A 17,051-nucleotide genomic window follows, 5' to 3' on the forward strand; every position below is an offset into this window, starting at 1 on the left:
CTGAGCGAGGCGGCACTTGAGCAACCCAGCCGAGGAGGACGGAGGAGTTCCCCATCCTGACCACAGTACCAGAATGTCTTTGAAATCTCACATTTTATCTTTTTATATTATTTAATTTATTTTTATTTTTATTGATGTATAGTTGATTTACAATGTTGTGTTAGTTTCTGATGTACAACAAAGTGATTCAGATATATAAATACACACTTTTTCATATTCTTTTCCATTACAGTTCATTACAAGGTAGTGAATACAGTTCCCTGTGCTATACAGTAGGACCTGTTGTTTATCTGTTTTATATGTAGTAGTTTGTATCTGCTAATTACGAACTCCTAATTTATCCCTCCTCCATCCCATTTCCTTTGGTAACCACAAGTTTGTTTTCTACATCTGTGATTCTGTTTTGTAAATAAGCTCATTTGTATCATATTTTAGATTCCACATATAAGTGATAGTATATGATATCTGTCTTCATCTGAATTAACTTCACTTGGGATAATAATCTCTAGGCCCATCCATGTTGCTGCAAATGGCATTTTTCATTCTTTTTTATGGCTGAGTAATATTCCACTGTGTGGAATTTTCTGGAATTTGGATTCCATCAAATCTTTATCCAGTCCCATGTACATTTAGGTTGCTTCCACGTCTTGGCTATTGTAAGTAGTGCTGCTATGAAAACTGGGGTGTGTGTATCTTTTTGAATTAGAGTTTTCCCTGGATATATGCCCAGGAGTGGGATTGCTGGATCATATGGCAACTCTATTTTTAGTTTTTAAAGGAACCTTCGTACTGTTTTACATAGTGACTGCAACATCACCTTTTGCCTTTTAATTGAGGAAAATCTGCATTTTACGCTATCATATACATTTTAATACTTCTCTCTTCCCCTCAGATCATCAAATGAATTTGACCATCCTGGCAATCAGGCATGTGTACACTGTGACTCCCTGTATCCCCTGCACACTCTTGGGGGTACACAGGCCCAGGTGGAGAAGCACAAAGCTGGAGGAAAGTGCCAGTTCCAAAAGGGAAAAGTTGATGAAGTCACTTCACTTTCCATCCTGTCCAAATGCTCCAAGATGGATTAGTACTTTTGTGGTAGAATGTATGAGTAGAGTCACATTAGATGGGATAAAATTTTTTTAAAAGACAGTTCACATCTATTCAGAGAAGTTTTGCACGAGTCTTATGCCAAGACTATTACACACTTTTCAGTTTTCCAAAACTGTTAGATATTAGAATTACAGACAAGGAGTTTTGGACCGATAGTAACTACATGGTAAAACGCAAAGTTAGCACTACATAAACGTGCTAAAAATCAAGAAAGAGATGAGTGTGGGGCACAGCAGGGCGACAGCCTCTGTAAAGGACCCAGGTACATCGCCGTCCTTAAGAAAAACTCTCCGCTGCTGAGTGGATCTGCAGCATCACGTGCATGATGGGCAGACAATGCCCGACCACGAGTTCTCAAACTTTCTCCACTCTGACAGCTTATTACAAAATGAAGATGCCGGGGCTCCGCCTGCCGGGGAGTGGGAGGGGGAACAGAAAGGAGGGTGAGGGTGGCCAGAACTAGTGCCCAGGTGATTCTGATTCAAGTTTGACGCTATCTTGAAGCCTCTGGGTCACTGGCCCTCTTACTTTTGGAGTCCCCACCTATAAATCATTTCAAATATGTTTAAATGCACTCTCGTCCCATATTAATTTCTGGCTTCTGTTTGAAAGAATCTTATAATTTTGCACTCTCAGAACGTTCACCTTTTTTCAGGTCACTCCTATTTTCATAGGTCCCAGAAAAGCTTGTGCATTCTGTGCACAGTGGCTTCAGTGCCCAGTGGAGAAACAGATCCTCATACAGGTGGCCTGGGGCTCACACTTTGAGAAATGCAGGCTGAGAACAGCCTAACAGCCTCCTGCCTGGGTTCCTGGGCCTCGAATTGCTCCCTTCTCCTCTCTTCCTACACAACACAGCCAGCTTTTTCTTTCTACCATCGGTTTTTGAAAGTTTCCATGCTCAGCCTCCTCCTTAGTCTATAAGCTTTTCCAAAAGAAAAACTGTCCATTTTCTACATCAATATCCATCTATATGCCAATGAATCCCAGGACTGTATTTCTAGCGCTAACTTCCAAACATGTATTTAAGTGTCTTCTAAAGCGAGGACTTGAATTTCTCACAGATGTATCAAGTCTGACAAACCCAAAATTGAACACATCTTCTACTAAAATTTTGCCCATTTTCTTATATGTTCTAGTTTACTTAATAGCACCACCATACATCCAAGGTAGAAACCTCAAAATCATCTTCAATTTTTCTCTCTGTCACACTTAATAAATCACTAAGTGCTAGAGGCTGAACCTGAAACAGCCCTCTGGTATGCGAGGAAGGTAGCAGTTACTGGGTCCTGGCCGGACTGGGCAGGCAGCACGGGCGTGCATCTGAATCTACTCCTCCCCAAAGCCCTAAGAAGTGCCAGTTCTGATTTTACAGAGGAAGAAACTGAGGTTCAGAGAGGTAAGAATCAACACAGCAGCAGACAGTGGGACAAATGGATCTCATCTGAACTCCTCTGTGGGACAGGTCATCACAGCCCTGCACATTTCAGTCATCCACAACTTACTCTTAAAGGTCCGCGGGAACTCGGCATCACTTTGGTGACCTGCTGACGCCACCAAGATGGAATGTTACCAGTGCCAGAGACAAAAGAGAAAATTCTACTCCATATCACACTTCAGCAGCGAGGAAAAAGTGACTCTGGAGGACCACAGAAGATAATGGACAGGCATGCTAAGAAAGCAATTTGCATAAGAGGCACATCCTTCATTTTCTGACATTATTTGGTCTCCAAGAAATTATGAGCAGAAACCAAAAGCCTATTTCACAAGAGGATGTGGTTGGTGTCCAGTTGCTAAACTGTTGCCTGACAGGCTAAGGCAACAGAAAGATCTTAAGCAAAGGCAGCAACAAGTGATTAGGAATTTGCTGGAAATACCTAAGTAAGATTTGCAAATATAAAGGTATCATTCAGGAACCTACACATCCATCTTCCTTAACTAGAAAGGAAGATTTAAACAGTAATGATCAGAAGGGAATTCTGGAGGAAGTGGGAGATGGGCCTGAGATCCAAAGGCATTTATGCGTAACTACCCCTGATCCAAACATGACCTGCGCCCTGAAAAGTAAGGCTTGCCCATGTAACCCTGAAAAGTGCAGGTGAGACCTGAGGCCTCTGCTTAGCTTAGAAAGCTAAAAGGTTTATTTTTTTAATCAAACTTCAATATTAGTATAATATAATAATATAATAATACTAGTAATAATTCAGAATGTGAAACCCAGGAGTTACACAAGAGAGGGTTGTGTTACTTCCAGTGAAAGAGGAGCTTTGATGAGGATTTGACACTGCAATGGAAAAGAATCCCAGCAGCAGAAGAAACCCAGCAGTAACCAAAACATCCAGTTAAGATTCAACTGAAATAGCAGGTGGGTGGTTAGGCAATACGAACCCTCTGGGGCTGCGGCTACCACCACAACTGGTAAATTTCAGGCTTTTATGGAAATAAAACCAAGTCATGCTCAGCAACTTACACAAGCAGGAGCTCAGAGAAATGCCACTGCAAGGGGCTTACCAGAAGTTCCTGTCCAAGTGGACCTAACCTTGGTGCTAGTGCTGTCCTTAAACATCAACCCCCCACAGGAAACGTCTCCCAGGAAGGAAGCTGTAGGGTCGGGAGACGGGGCTGTGGAGAGAATCATTTTCATGCTATGACCTTTTTGCCTTATGAATTTTGTACCGTGTGTGTAAAATAACAATATAGAAATATGTAAGACATTAATTAGCACAGTGCCTGGAATAGATTTGGAGCTCAGAAATGCTGACATGAAATAATAGCTTTCTTCCCCACAAAAGGGCCAACAGTTGGATGCTGCGTGCAGACAAGATTTCAACAGAGTTTAAAAATTACTAATAGCCTTTGACTTGTCCAAATAGGAAACAGACTGACCAGAGAGATGATGAATCTTCCATTAGTGGAAGTGTTCAAGTATATACTAGACGACTGTTCACCAAGTAATACTACACTAAGGATGACTGCAGCAGGCAATCAGGTGAGACCAGGGGTTCGCAAGCTTTTCCTGGAAAGAGCCAAATAGTAAAGATTTTAGGCACTGCAGGTCAAAACAGTTTTTGCCATATTTTCTTCCTTTTTACAACTCTTGAAAAATGCAAAAAACATTCTTAGCTCATGAATTGCACACACAAAAAAGGCCTTGGGTAGGGTCTGGCCCACAGACCTTGGACTAGATGATCTTCCAAACCTGGTTTTTTTGATTTTTTGAAGATGGCAACAATGTATTTTGTGTTTAGGGAGACTGGCATTTTTGGCAGAATCGTTTCAGAGGGCAGGAGAGATGTGCAGGGGCTGCCGAGAGGGAAGCAGACGGCAAGACCAGAGCCCGAGGCCACACAGGCGATCTGCGACATGCAGGGTGTGATGCTGCAAATACGTCTTTATGAACCAATACCCACAGCCCACACAGGACACTCTCACCTATGTGAGCATCACTGAGCCAAGATGAAGCTCATTCGGTATTTACTGAGGCTCATCACATGCAGGAAAGACTACAGTAGCAGCATCCCGTGTTCTAAACAGGCATACCACCACCCCGATGGTTCCTTCCCACTTGATCCTGGATCCTGGCTACTGCCTCCCACCTTCTCTAGGGCCACCCTGGTGGTCCTGCCACTCTTCACCTCTGACTTGATGCTGAAGAAATATGGAGCCACTTGGTGTTCCTCTGACACACCTGCCATCCTGCCTCCGCAAGCCTGAAAGGCACCCCTGCCCTCGTGATCGCCTGGCACTTTTCAAAACCCGGCACAGGGGCTATCTGCTCTAGAGAGCCTTCCTAGAGCCACCGCTCACGCCCTTCACTCCTCTCCTGCGCCTCCCCCATCAGCCACAGTCAATCACGTCCATCTTGGAGCTACCTCTCCACTTCGTGCTGCTCTTCAACTCTGCATACTTCTCTGCCTCCATCAACCTGATTGTAAAGTCCACAGATACTGATCCTGGTCCGTAAGCCTCTAGATACACCCTGGTCTCTCACACGGTGGCTCTCAAATGTCACAAAGATGAACTCTAGGAACCTTTTAGGAGTACCTTCCCCAAGAGAAATAGGAGAAAGAAAAAACCCAGGGCTTTGTGATTCGGAAGACAAACTCCAGGCTTGTTACCAAGGAACGTGGAGACTGGGGTAAAAAAACACCAGGAACACGCAGAGATGTGCCATATAACACAGAAGGGCTCTAAACCTGTCATTTTTTAGGACTAAGATCTTGGAGGACAGAAAATGTGCAAATACAAATCAGTTTAAGTGAACCTTTACTTAACCAAATACAAAAGTAGTTCGTAAGTCTTTCTCCCTGAAAGTTTCCCCGTGGTTATGTAAGTTAAAAGCCTATGCTCACAGTCTCAAAGTAGCTCTTCATCAAAAAAATAAAATAAAATAAAATAATTATTAACTACGAGAAAGAAAAAATGACTCTAAAATGGCAAAATCTGGCAGACACCGTCTTAATGAAGGCATCGAAGCTAACACCAGTAGTAAGGGGGCCAACAGACACTGTGTGCTCTCTGACAGAACACAGCAAAAAGAGCACAGCACCTATGGAAAAGACGTAATCCGGGTCTAATCAGGACGAAACATCACATAAACCCAGACTGAAAAACATTCTACAAAATGACTGGGACTGGCTCATGATCTTCAAAAGTGTCAAGGTCTCAGAAGTCAAGAGAAGGAAGACTAAAAAGTGTTCCAGAGGGAAAGAGATTAGAAAGACTTGCCTGTGGGCAATGCACGATCCTCAGTTGATGCTCTGCTCAGGATGTTACTGGGATAAAATCTGAATGCAGTGTCTGGGAGAAGAGTATATGCAAGGTCTTTGTCTTATTCATGCAAGGTTTCTGTAAGTTTTAAAATGTTCCAAAGTAAAATATTAAGACCTGCCTGCACAGACCCAGCCTACTCGATATTCATTCACCAGGCAAAACCAGTCAATGTGCTGGAAGTTAGAACAGTAAAGACAGGGTGGGGTGGGGCTGTTGACTGGGAAGGGGCACGAGGAAGCCTCCAGGGGAGCTGGAAATATCCTGTGTACCTTGAGCTGGGGGGTGGTTACAAGGCATGTAAGGAGGTAATAATCCACAAGCTACAGACTCACGATGAGTGCAGCTTACTATATGAATGAGGTACCTGAACAAAAAAGAACAGAGGACCCTGTATTCAAACCATACCAATCCTGCAGAGAACCTTCCTATATTCGACAGTTAACAGATGACCTATTTAAATCTAGCTTTGTTGAAAAGAAATTCATTGCTCTAAACAAGGAGTGGAAATGAAATATCATTTCCATAAATTTTCTGGCATTTTGTTATTAAAGATGCTGAAGATGAAAGTATTTTGGCTTTGCTGCTCATAAAATTAATTGCAGCATAAGTGCTTCCTGGAGTGAGTCAGCCCAACTGCTCTTCCTCTGCAGGGGGCGGACAGGATTGGACGCAGCAAATACCAAGCCAGTGTAGGATTTGGGGGAATGAAGAAGTAAAATTGGTAGAAAACAAGCGACAATCATAGAGATTAGAAAACAAACAAACCTGTCTTTAGGGAAACTAGACCCTTCAGGGGAGAAAAGAAAAACAGACCAGCCTGACTAACCTACAAATCTCTCACTGGAATTTTTCACGTGTGTTGCTGGGGTTTTGCTTGTTTGCTTTGGGAGGGCAGGGGAGTTTTTAACAGTTCGGAGAAAGGATGCTAAAAGCTAAGGTGGTTGGGACACTGGTCCTCAGTCAGATAAACCCACGTATGAGTTCCAGGTCCTCCACTCACTGGCTGAGTAGCACTGGGCAGGTAACTTCATCCTCTGTGCCTCGATTTCCTGGTCTGTAAGATGAGGATAACTATACCCAACCCACAAGGCTGGGACGGCTGAATGAGAAAGTGTGTGATGTGCCCATTCGGGTGCCTGGCTTGCAGTCAGCAGTCAATACCTGGCAGGTGCTACTGTCTCTTGTTACCCTGCCTCCCCATCGTCCATCGGGGCCTGAGGAATGTGGCTGCCCTTTCCCGTGCTAAGAAAACTTTCTCCGCCTCGAGCAGGCCTCATTGAAGTCTCATCTCCCTCTTAAGAGTACTGCAGACCCAGAAGAAGTTTAAATAAAACAAAACGGATGGTCTCCTGCTCTAGATCACCCAGGGGAGGTCCAGGGGAGCAAGTGCGAAAGGGTTAGGAGTGTTCAATTTCTCCAAGGCCATGAGGGGCCGTTCACTTAACAGAATTGCTGAAATAACCACAATCTGGCCCTGAAGTACCATCTCGGGGCCAAGACGGAGCACAGAGAGCGGGCTTCTGTTCTCATTTTCCCAGCTGCGGGGCTGTGAGCTCTGGCAGTCATTAAAATAAGCACCAGACCACATGACCAAGTCCCGCTGACAACAAGAATATGTTCTTAGCGGCTGATGGGTACAAAGGAGGTGGAGACCGCGGGAGTGGGCAGAGGGCTGGGAGGCACATGGAGCCGATGTGTGTTTGTAGGCTGGTGATGCTTCTGCAGCTTCATGAGTTTGGGAAATAATTTGCAAGGCTGCGAAAGAGGGAGCTTTATACAGCCTTTCCTTCCAAACAGATGGGAAAGATGAAAGATGCGGCTTTACCAGAAAATGAAAACTCAGGACTCCTACAGGGGAACCAGCTGGGTACAGAGCCTCAGTTTCTTTTAAAAAGTACATTAGAGTCAAGATGCCCCTGAGCCAAACTGATATCTCTGCCAGACACCAGGTCACCCCAAATGGCTTTTTTAGTGACTGTGACATTAGGAGGTAACAGCTGATGAGATGAGCAGTCAGGATAATCCCTCTTAGGGACGAGGTGACTCCTCATCCTGTGGCCGCCTCGGCCCCTACGGAATCCACACTCCTTGCTGCCTCGGGAGGTCAACCAGGGAACCGGCAGCCCCCTCCACAGTGTTCAGACTGTAACCTTCATTCTCACTGGTTACTGCTGGGAGTTGGTTGTCTTTTGTTTTATTTCATTTTCCTTCTGCTACAATAACCTTAACCTTCACCAATAATCTGCTCTCTCATTCTGCCTCAGTTTTTGAGAATGGATGCACTGGGGACCAGCGTCGTGGGGCCTGTGAGAGAGCAAGAGTGAAAGTGAGAAATTCTGGGCAAGAGGAGAGAGAGATCATACCAAGAAGATGGAGAACAGCATGCCCACTCTGGAGTCCTTCTGTTATGTCCACCAACCAACAGGGTCACCTTGGTCCATTCTGTACATGAGGGGCAGCCACCTGGATTCACCCGAATCACTGAAGAGACCTTATGTCAACCAACAACTAAAATCTGCAATGGTTTCCTAAAAGCAGGCTGGGTTATGAAGGCCTGATTCTGAGTAATAGAGTCTTTGTGGTTTTCACTTCTGGTGATCTTTAAGGAATCCCAGAAGATGAGAGAGGTGCTGAAAAACTGGGCCAAGCAAACACTTGATTTCAGATTTTCAAAATATTTGATTTCCAAAGAGGAGAATACAGATGGATTCTGTAGCCCACTGGAGAGAGAATTTGCTCCTAAGAAAGGTGTCATGTAGTCCTTTCTAGTCCACATGGCACCTCTGTGCAATTAGAAAATTGCACCCCGTCCTCAAGACAGTTTACCTCCTTTTCTGAGTAGACTGCTCCAACACACTGATTAAGTTAGCTCAAGATATCTTTACCCTTGTCTGCTAGAAAACTGTCCTTACAAAAATATACCCACAACACCTATGATCTGAATGGGACCTTCTCAGACGTGCTCTCTTGAGCAGTGTACAACTTGCACAACTGTATGCAACAGCCCTAAGTAATCACAAAAGGCCACTATGGTTTCTCCAAAAACAAGTTGTGACAGTTATTTCGTTCCTGCCTTGATCACAGAAGAACCATAGACAAAGGAGCTAGGTTACGTGGGCCTCAGCAAGGTCTCTGATAATGCTTTTCCAGATATCCTAGATGAAGATGCAGGAATTGGACCCTGACATAATTACAAGGATTTAAGAACTGGTAAAATAACTGTATTCAAAGGATATTGGTTAAGGAATGAACTGATGTTAATAAAAAGGAGCTAACAGGGATGTCTTTGGCTCAGTCTTGGGTCCTATCCAATTTAGTTTTATTTTATTTGTCTACGTGAATGTATATTCATCAATACTTACAAAGTATTTCACGTGTACTGAACCTTGTTACAGCAGGGAAACTGACACATAAACAAATATATTCAGTAAGATATTGTTATAACCACATTTCACCAGTGACTTGAATAACGATACAGGTTTGCTTATGAATTCTACACAAAGGAGGAGGGAACAGACAATGTGACGGATAACAGAAATTCAGAATAAAAGATTCTGACCACCTGGAATGACAGGCCTATTTAACAAGATTAAAATTTTCATAGAGGTAAATATAGGACCTTAAAGCTCAGTCCAAAAAACAAACAAACAAACAAAACAATGGGACAACAATGCAGTCTGATAAACTGGAGCCAGTACAATACAAAAGGGCGGGGAAAAAAAAAGGGCAGAGCTTCATGAGCCAGAGAGAGCCTGAGTTCAAATCCCACCTCTGCTACTTCCAGACACACAATGTTGGGCAAGTCATTTACCTTCTCTGAGCCTGTTTCCTCATCTTACAGGGACATCTTACAGGGGACACCACCTGTGGTGCAGAATTATTGAGAGGATTCAATTAGAAAATGCATGTATCTGGCACACAGCAGGCACTCAAAAGGAAAACTAACGCTACCAACGAAACACACGCCAGAAGCACTGAGGTTTCCATTCCATTACTTCTGTGACGCATTGGTCCCTATGCTGTATTTCAGGACTTAATGGCAAAAAGCCACGGTCCCTGGCTTTAAGGAGTTAACAGTTTTGAGGGAAAGACAGACCAAGAATGGCAGTATAGCCAGTTGTAGGTAGAGAAGCACAGTGCAGTGTGGCGTTTGTACAGGGTGTCATGGGAGGGAGGAGGGACACTGAAATTAGACTGAAGAGGCAGGGATGTTTCCCACAGAAACCCCTGAGCCATGGTTTTTAAGAGAACTGGCAGTGGATTCTCAAGGAACATTATTTTACAGGTTGTGGAGGGACAGTTCTTGTCCATGCAGCGCTAGCCCCCCACACTGCATCCCTCGTACCCTCTCACATGCAGTAACGCCCTGTAGTCATGTCACAAAATAAAACTGCTCCACACACCTCCAAATGTCCTCCTGATGGCTGGGAGAGGGGACTGGTTGGCAGCACGATCTGAAGCCAGCAACACTGGATGAGGAAGGCTACCAGTGGGAGTGGGGACACTCCAGGCAAAAGGAGGAAGCTGTCTGAGTTCCACGTCTCCAATTCTAGTAACACCCCATGGCCTCAGCATCAGCTTAAAATGCCCTTGTCCAACTGCATCACCACCGTTTACTTAATTCCTCTTCTTCCCTCAAATCTCAGCCCAACCATCACTAGAGGGAAGCCTTCCCTGACTCTACTAGAATGAAAGCTCTTTGAGAAAGGGACTGTGTCAGTTTGTCATTTTCCTCCATTTATCATTGTTTTCCAAGCACTTAATCCAGAGTGGTTTTCACAAGCAGAGGAATATGAGCGACGTCAGATGGGCTGAGAATGCAAAAGGTATAAGGCTGGCAAAGAGGTTGGGGATTCTAGCCACACTGAGGTCTGCTGACTCTGAGGAGAGCAGTTTTGGGGGAGGCGTGATACAGGATTTCAGCGAATGATGACTTCTGGAAGTGGAAGTGGCAACTTGTTGCAAGACGAGGCATGACAGGGTGCAGCAGAGCTTAATGGGAGCGTGTTTGGTTTTTTTCCCAAAATGAGAGTAACGGAGAGGGGCTAGTTAATAGGGAAGAAATAGGACAAATGATGGAACCAGGTCCTGAGGAAAAGGAGACGGAACCTCAGCATAAGCAAAGGAATCAGCCTTAGAACAAACACCATTTTTTCACAGAATTAGAATAAAAGGCAAAGCAATAGGTCAGTTGGAGATAAGTCTGTAACGACAGATGTTGAGGACCCTTAACTGATGTCTGCAACTTAGCGAAGTCAAGAGGCCATTGAGAGTTTCAAATAAAATCTCTGACGTCAGGGATAACTGATCAGGGACCCCTGATCAAATAACTTATTACTTATTTCCACACAGAGGATTCATCCCCCACCCCACCCTCAATATCCTGACTTCTGCCCTCCCCATATCATCCAATCAGTTACAGTCCAGGACATCCCACTTTCCTTGTCTTTCAAACCCACCCACCCATCTCCATCCCCACAGCCCCTACCTTGGTTCAGGCCTCTCTCCTCTGTCACATGGACCACAGCAACAGTGCCCTGACTGGTCTCCCTGCAGGTCCTGCCCTGTCCACTGTAATCAGCACAATGCCGCCTGGGTAACTTAAAACAGATGAGACCATATTACACTCCTGTTTAAAACAGTGGTCCACTCTCCACCCCCAGCTTTCAAAATAAAGCTTCTTAACATGGTAATATTAACTGCTACAGTTTATTGTTTACTATCTACTAGGGATAAACGGGTAACATATCATCGCATTCCATTCTCATGACAATCCTTGGAGGTAGGTGTCTGTTTGCTGTTTTTATAGAAGAGGAAACTGAAGCTTAGAGATGAAGTGACTCACCCAGGGTCACAAAACTAGCTCAGGCGCAAAGCCAGTGATGGTCCACAAGTATCTCAGATCCCAGAGTCTGTGTTCCTCACATGCTGTAGCACACAAGATCCACACAACCTGGCTTTCCAGAATCACCTCTTCTACAACTTAGCACTCTAGTTTGGGGGAACTACATGCAAGTCATTCATCGTCACCTTTGTTCAAGCTGCTCCCAATGTCTGCAATATCGTCCCACCTCCACCTTCACCTGATGAATCCTGCTCATCCTTTAGGACTTGGATAAAGCAACAGCTCCTCACAGAAGCCTACTGATGCCTCAGTCTGACTTACAAGCACCCAAGCCCTCCTCTAGCAAGCCTCTACAGTAGCTTCATGCCATAGTGCTGCGGTTTCTCTCCTTGACTGAAAAAAAAAAAATTAACTCCTTGAGGACAGGGATGTGTATCTCACTCATTTTGGTATTTCCAGCTTGCAGAGCAGTGCCGGGCATGCCACAGAAGCTCGATTCATATTTGTGCTTATTCTCTATTATAGGAAGCTGGCGGTGGTACAGTAAAAGGACCTGTGGTTGAATGACAGCCCTGTCTGTACTCAGCTCCTTAAAGCGTTTCAAAATCATGTCACATGAGGGACAGAGAGGAGTTGGCCAGAAAAAACAGAAGAGGAAAAGAAGACATTCTAGGCAGCGAAAGCAAAGGGATCCAGGTAAGACACAACCTATAAGCAGCTTGACAAGACTAGAGCACAGAGTTAGGAGATGAGGGAACAATAAGGCAAGATGAGACTTCACAAGCCTGGCTTTTAAGGTGTTGGTGCAAATGTCGTGTCCTCAGAAAGTCATCCTTGACCAGCTGGCTTTTAAAATAGCTCCATCTGCTTTCCACCTATTACTCTCCATCCTATTACCCTGTCTTTTTTTGTAGCATCCATCAGGATCTGAAACACCTGCTACCCACTAAAAGTACTGTATTATTGACAGCATCGAATCACTGACAATCACCACCACAGCTGGCACCAGTACCACAACCATCAAATAGGCTCCATGAAACAGGGTTCTTTTCTGTCTTATTTTGTCACTACCCAACCAGTGCTTACAATAAGGCCTGGCACATCAGGCAATCGACTGTTTGTTTTATTCATCTACTCAATAAATATTTATTGAACATATACATGCTAGGCACTCTTCTATATACTGGGAATATAACTGTAAATAAAACAAGACAAAACTCTTGGTCATTGCACATTTTACTCTGGGTAAATAAATGAAATGTGCTTAGCCTGGAGAAGAAAGGTGGGAAGAGGAAGACTGACCAGCACCTTTCAAACACGTGCAGGAAAATTAAGTGGAAGAGAGATTCCAAGAGCCTGAAGGAACGACAATGAGCTCAGATTACCAGGTAACAGTTTTCAGTTCGACATAAGACATTTTAAGAGTCAGAGCTGGAGAAGACCAAACAGGAATAACTAGAAGTAGTGAGCTTTCTGCCACTCGAGAAATTTAACCAGTGGGCAGGGGTGTCATAGAAGAAACCCAAGAATTCAAAGGCAAAGGGAGTCTGGTACCCAGATGTCTGAAACTTGCAACCTCAGATATGTCTGGTGTCTGTTGCAGTTTTAAAAATATACTTTATTAAATTAGTTGCCAATGTTTAAAAAAAATTGTATTAGTCACCAGCGTTCAAACTTAAAGACATTGCAAAAATAAGAAAAATTAAAAAAATTTAAAGACATTGCGTATGTGCACACACACTGGAGTCTTGGTTTCATTTCTCCAACACCATTTTGTTAGTATTGTGTTCATAAAACTCAATTCAGTAAAAATAAAAGTTCGACTCTATTTCGGACACCAGAATTTTCTCACACCTCCATTTACCTTACCTGACTGGCTAAGCATTGAAGTTTGTAACCCCTGGACCAAACCAAGGCATCGAGAACCTCAGTTCAGAAAAGCCTTTGGAAGTGACTTAGTTTAGCCTCCTCGCTTCATAAATGACCTTATACTCATTCCTCTTTGACAGATGAAGGAAGAAGAGAGGTTCAGCAAGGGCAGCGACGCGCCAGCAACACAGCAAAACTGGGCAAAGCCAGGATGCGCGCCCAGGCGTCCTATCTCCCGTGGAGATTCTGAGCACTCGCTGCCAGAGGACAGGAGGGACTGACAAGTTAACTAGCAGGAGCGCCCTAGTCAGGAGACCCCGGGCTGAACTAGCCTGAGGGGACGTGACTGGAGACAAGAAGGCAAGAGCCGGAGTCTGTGACTCCCTACAGGAGGGAGAGCCCCTTCCTGGAGGAGGACCTTCAGACGCGCCGCGACCCTCGCGCTCATCGCCGAGCTCTCCCCTTCTCCCCGGGCGTCCACAACCGACCTCACAGGACCCCACTCCTCCCTCACCAGCGCGGCTCACTTACCGCGGCCCAACTTCCGGCAACCACGGCGCTGTCTGCAGCGCGCGCCCGGATGACGCAATGGGCCCCGCCCCCGCCTGCCCGGAGGCGGCGGCGGCGCGCGTGCGCACACGGAGCCGCGGACCAGCCGGGTAAAGGAGCCCCTAGCACCCGGCTGAGTGGGAGGGACTTGAGACGTGGGGAAGGCGGGGCATCAAGAGGTGGGCCAGGCATCCTTGTGAGAGCTAATCTAGAGACTTTATCTTATCAGCTATGGGAATGTATATGCCCGTCAGGCTTTAAAAAAAAAAAATCGCTTTTCGTTCTGTCTTTAATTTGAGGATGACAGGAATTATCATTTCCATTTTCCAGGAGAGGCAGCATCAAATGTATCACAGGGACCATTAGGGTGGCAAGTGAGAAGAGATAGGCCTTTTTAATACCTGGAGGCTGATGACAGTTGACAGTGACCAATCTGTTCTTCCTAAACCAGGCACTATTCTCAAAGCTCCCCTCCATCAATGGGATAGTCATTCATTGTAAATTGTTTATTGAGCATATACTATATGCTAGTATTGGCCAAGTGTTGAAGACACAATAGTGAGTATAAACTTAATCTGACATAAAGCCATGACTTTGATGTAGCTCTCTAGACTACTATATATTGAGTATCTACCATGTTTTCATGGTTTCTAGTCTCTAATCGCCACAAAGGCCCTACAAGGTAAACGTTATATAATCCCCATTTTCCTATGACAGAACAGAGGCTAGGAAAAGTTAGTGGCTTGCTGAAAGTTCAAGAGCTTTTGGGCTAGGATTCTAATAGAAGCCTGTTTGCCAAATAGGAAAACAAATCCAGACTTAGTAAGGAGATACTTTATTCAAAAGGAATATTGCAAAGGGTGGGGGAGGAGGAAGAGGAGAGACTATAGCAATGGGGAGACCGCTCCTACCAAAAGATCTGCAAGAGTCTCAAGGGTTATGCAAAGAGTTTTTCCTTCCTGGGAAGAGTGAAGAAAGCCAGGAAGAACTAGGTGTGGAAAAGCGGAAAGAAAGGGTGGCCTGATGGACTGTTGTAAATCAGAGAATGATTTACCTTGAGGCCGCCTATTCTCAGGAGGGGTTGTATGCTGGTTCAGGCTGAGGGTGCGTCAAAAGTAAGGGGACTGGGAAATGAAAGAAGCTCAACATTTGAATAACCAATGTTTTGTTCTGATTGATAAATGGAGGCAAGTTCAGTCGATCATTTATAAGCTGAAGAACAGGAATTCAGAAGGGCTATGTCCAGCCTTGACAGAGGTAAACAAAGGGAGCATCCTCGAGTCTTAGGTACGTCATAGGCGAATGGATGTTTGTTTGCAGTAAACCATGTCCAGAGCACAAAAGAGTCGGGGGATTTCATAACCATCATGGTTTTCAAGAGTGCCTGGCTCAGGTAGAATTTAACATTGTCAGCTCTTTATCAAGCTCCCCTGCTGCCACTGCCCCCAGACTGCAGGCTTGGGTCACAACAAACTCATTCTGATGCTTGAAGCTACACTCCGCCCATTCTGCTCTTTTATGTCTCCATCCCTGCAATTTCCTCTTTCTTCCTCTTCGTCTTCAAAACCCAGTTGAAATGTGGGTGAATCTCAAAGTGTTGATGGAAAAAGAGTACATACTCCGCTTATGGAATGTTCTAGAATCAGCAAAACTAATCTATAGTGATAGAAGTCACATCAGTGGATACTTGGAGCACAAAGGGGAGTGCTGTCTGCAAAGAGGCACAAGAAACTTTCTGAAGTGATTAAAATGTTCTATATCTTGATTGAGATGGAGATGACGTGGTATACACATTTGTCAAAACTCACTGAACTCTACATTTTAAATGGGTGCATATTACTGTATATATTGAATGTAATAAACTTGATTTAAAAACAAAAACCAGTAGGAATGTCACCTCCTAAGTGAAGGCATGCCTGACACCCACCCACCTCTAGGCTTCACTCTGTTAAGCATATATGAGGCTGGATTAAATGAAATTAGTTCCTTAGAAGCTTATTTCCCCTGCTGGACTTCAAGATCCTTGCAATTAATACTTTTTTGGAAGTTTCTGCCCAGCTCATGATTCCTGTTCCTCTGAGAACTGCTGGTCCTCCAGCCGTGTTTGTGCCATGTGTGCCAACTGGCCCCACCTCCCTTGAGAGTTGACTGCAACGAAGGTGAACATAAGACAGTTCTTTACCCTCAGCTTTGGAACCAATGTTCACAGAGAGTAGGAATAGGAATAATCCACGTAGGTCAATGGCAGCGTCCTCATGAAATTTCCCAGGATTCAGGTTGTTAAGATTGCTGTGGCTGACTTGGCTCAAGCCTTTCCGCGGCCAGGTCATCCAAAGCATTATTGGATTCCACAAAATATCCCAGGAGCCACTCACAAAGTGGGTTTCTGTCACTTGCAACCCTAAAGTAGCTCCACAGGGTTGAAGCCATGTCTGTCTTGTTCTCCATTGTTTCCTAATGGCTGCCCCAAAGACTGGCCCAAGAAGTGCTCAAAAATACTTATTAAATTAACAGACGAGGACTGAAAACAGGTGGTCACTTTGGTCACAAATGTGGCCTCCATCTTAGCAGGGAATTAGGGTGAGGCTCAGAGCAGAAGATCTGCCCCTGCCGCCCAGGATAGGGGACAAAGACCATTGGGGCACCAAGATGATGGTGCGTCGAGAATGTTTCAAGACCAGGAGCCAAAAAAAGGGCATAGAATGTTCAGAGACACAGCAGGGCAACAAAGCCCATGACACTTATTCAAGACCACAGTGATTCAGGTCAGCCCGCCTTCATCGCTTGCCTGGCAGCTCAGTTGAGGATACCACACACTCCCCACAACAGGAACCATGTGCTACACAATGTAGGCTTTGAAAGCCCAAGAAACTGTGGCATGACACGTTGGCAAAATCAGGTC

General features: G+C 44.8%; 1 protein-coding gene across 11 annotated transcripts in view; it reads right to left on the reverse strand.

Moving 5' to 3' along the window:
• Positions 1–17,051, reverse strand: part of ATG7 (autophagy related 7) — a 307,951-nt gene that overhangs the window by 213,419 nt on the left and 77,481 nt on the right. For 4 of the 11 annotated variants that reach the window (XM_031470899.2, XM_010984927.3, XM_031470900.2 and 1 more), the window contains exons 1-3: positions 14,132–14,191; positions 11,375–11,486; positions 9,698–9,750 (exon numbers count right to left, since the gene is read on the reverse strand). The exons of 1 other annotated variant lie outside the window; for it this stretch is intronic. The gene's annotated coding sequence lies outside the window, so the exon portion shown is untranslated. Of the gene's footprint in view, positions 1–9,697; positions 9,751–11,374; positions 11,487–14,131; positions 14,192–17,051 lie in introns of those variants that run through there. 6 more of the 11 variants (XM_031470894.2, XM_010984928.3, XM_031470893.2 and 3 more) reach the window with 5 other exon arrangements.

This window comes from Camelus dromedarius, chromosome 17, assembly GCF_036321535.1.
Source record: "Camelus dromedarius isolate mCamDro1 chromosome 17, mCamDro1.pat, whole genome shotgun sequence".
Taxonomy (NCBI): Eukaryota; Metazoa; Chordata; class Mammalia; order Artiodactyla; family Camelidae; genus Camelus; species Camelus dromedarius.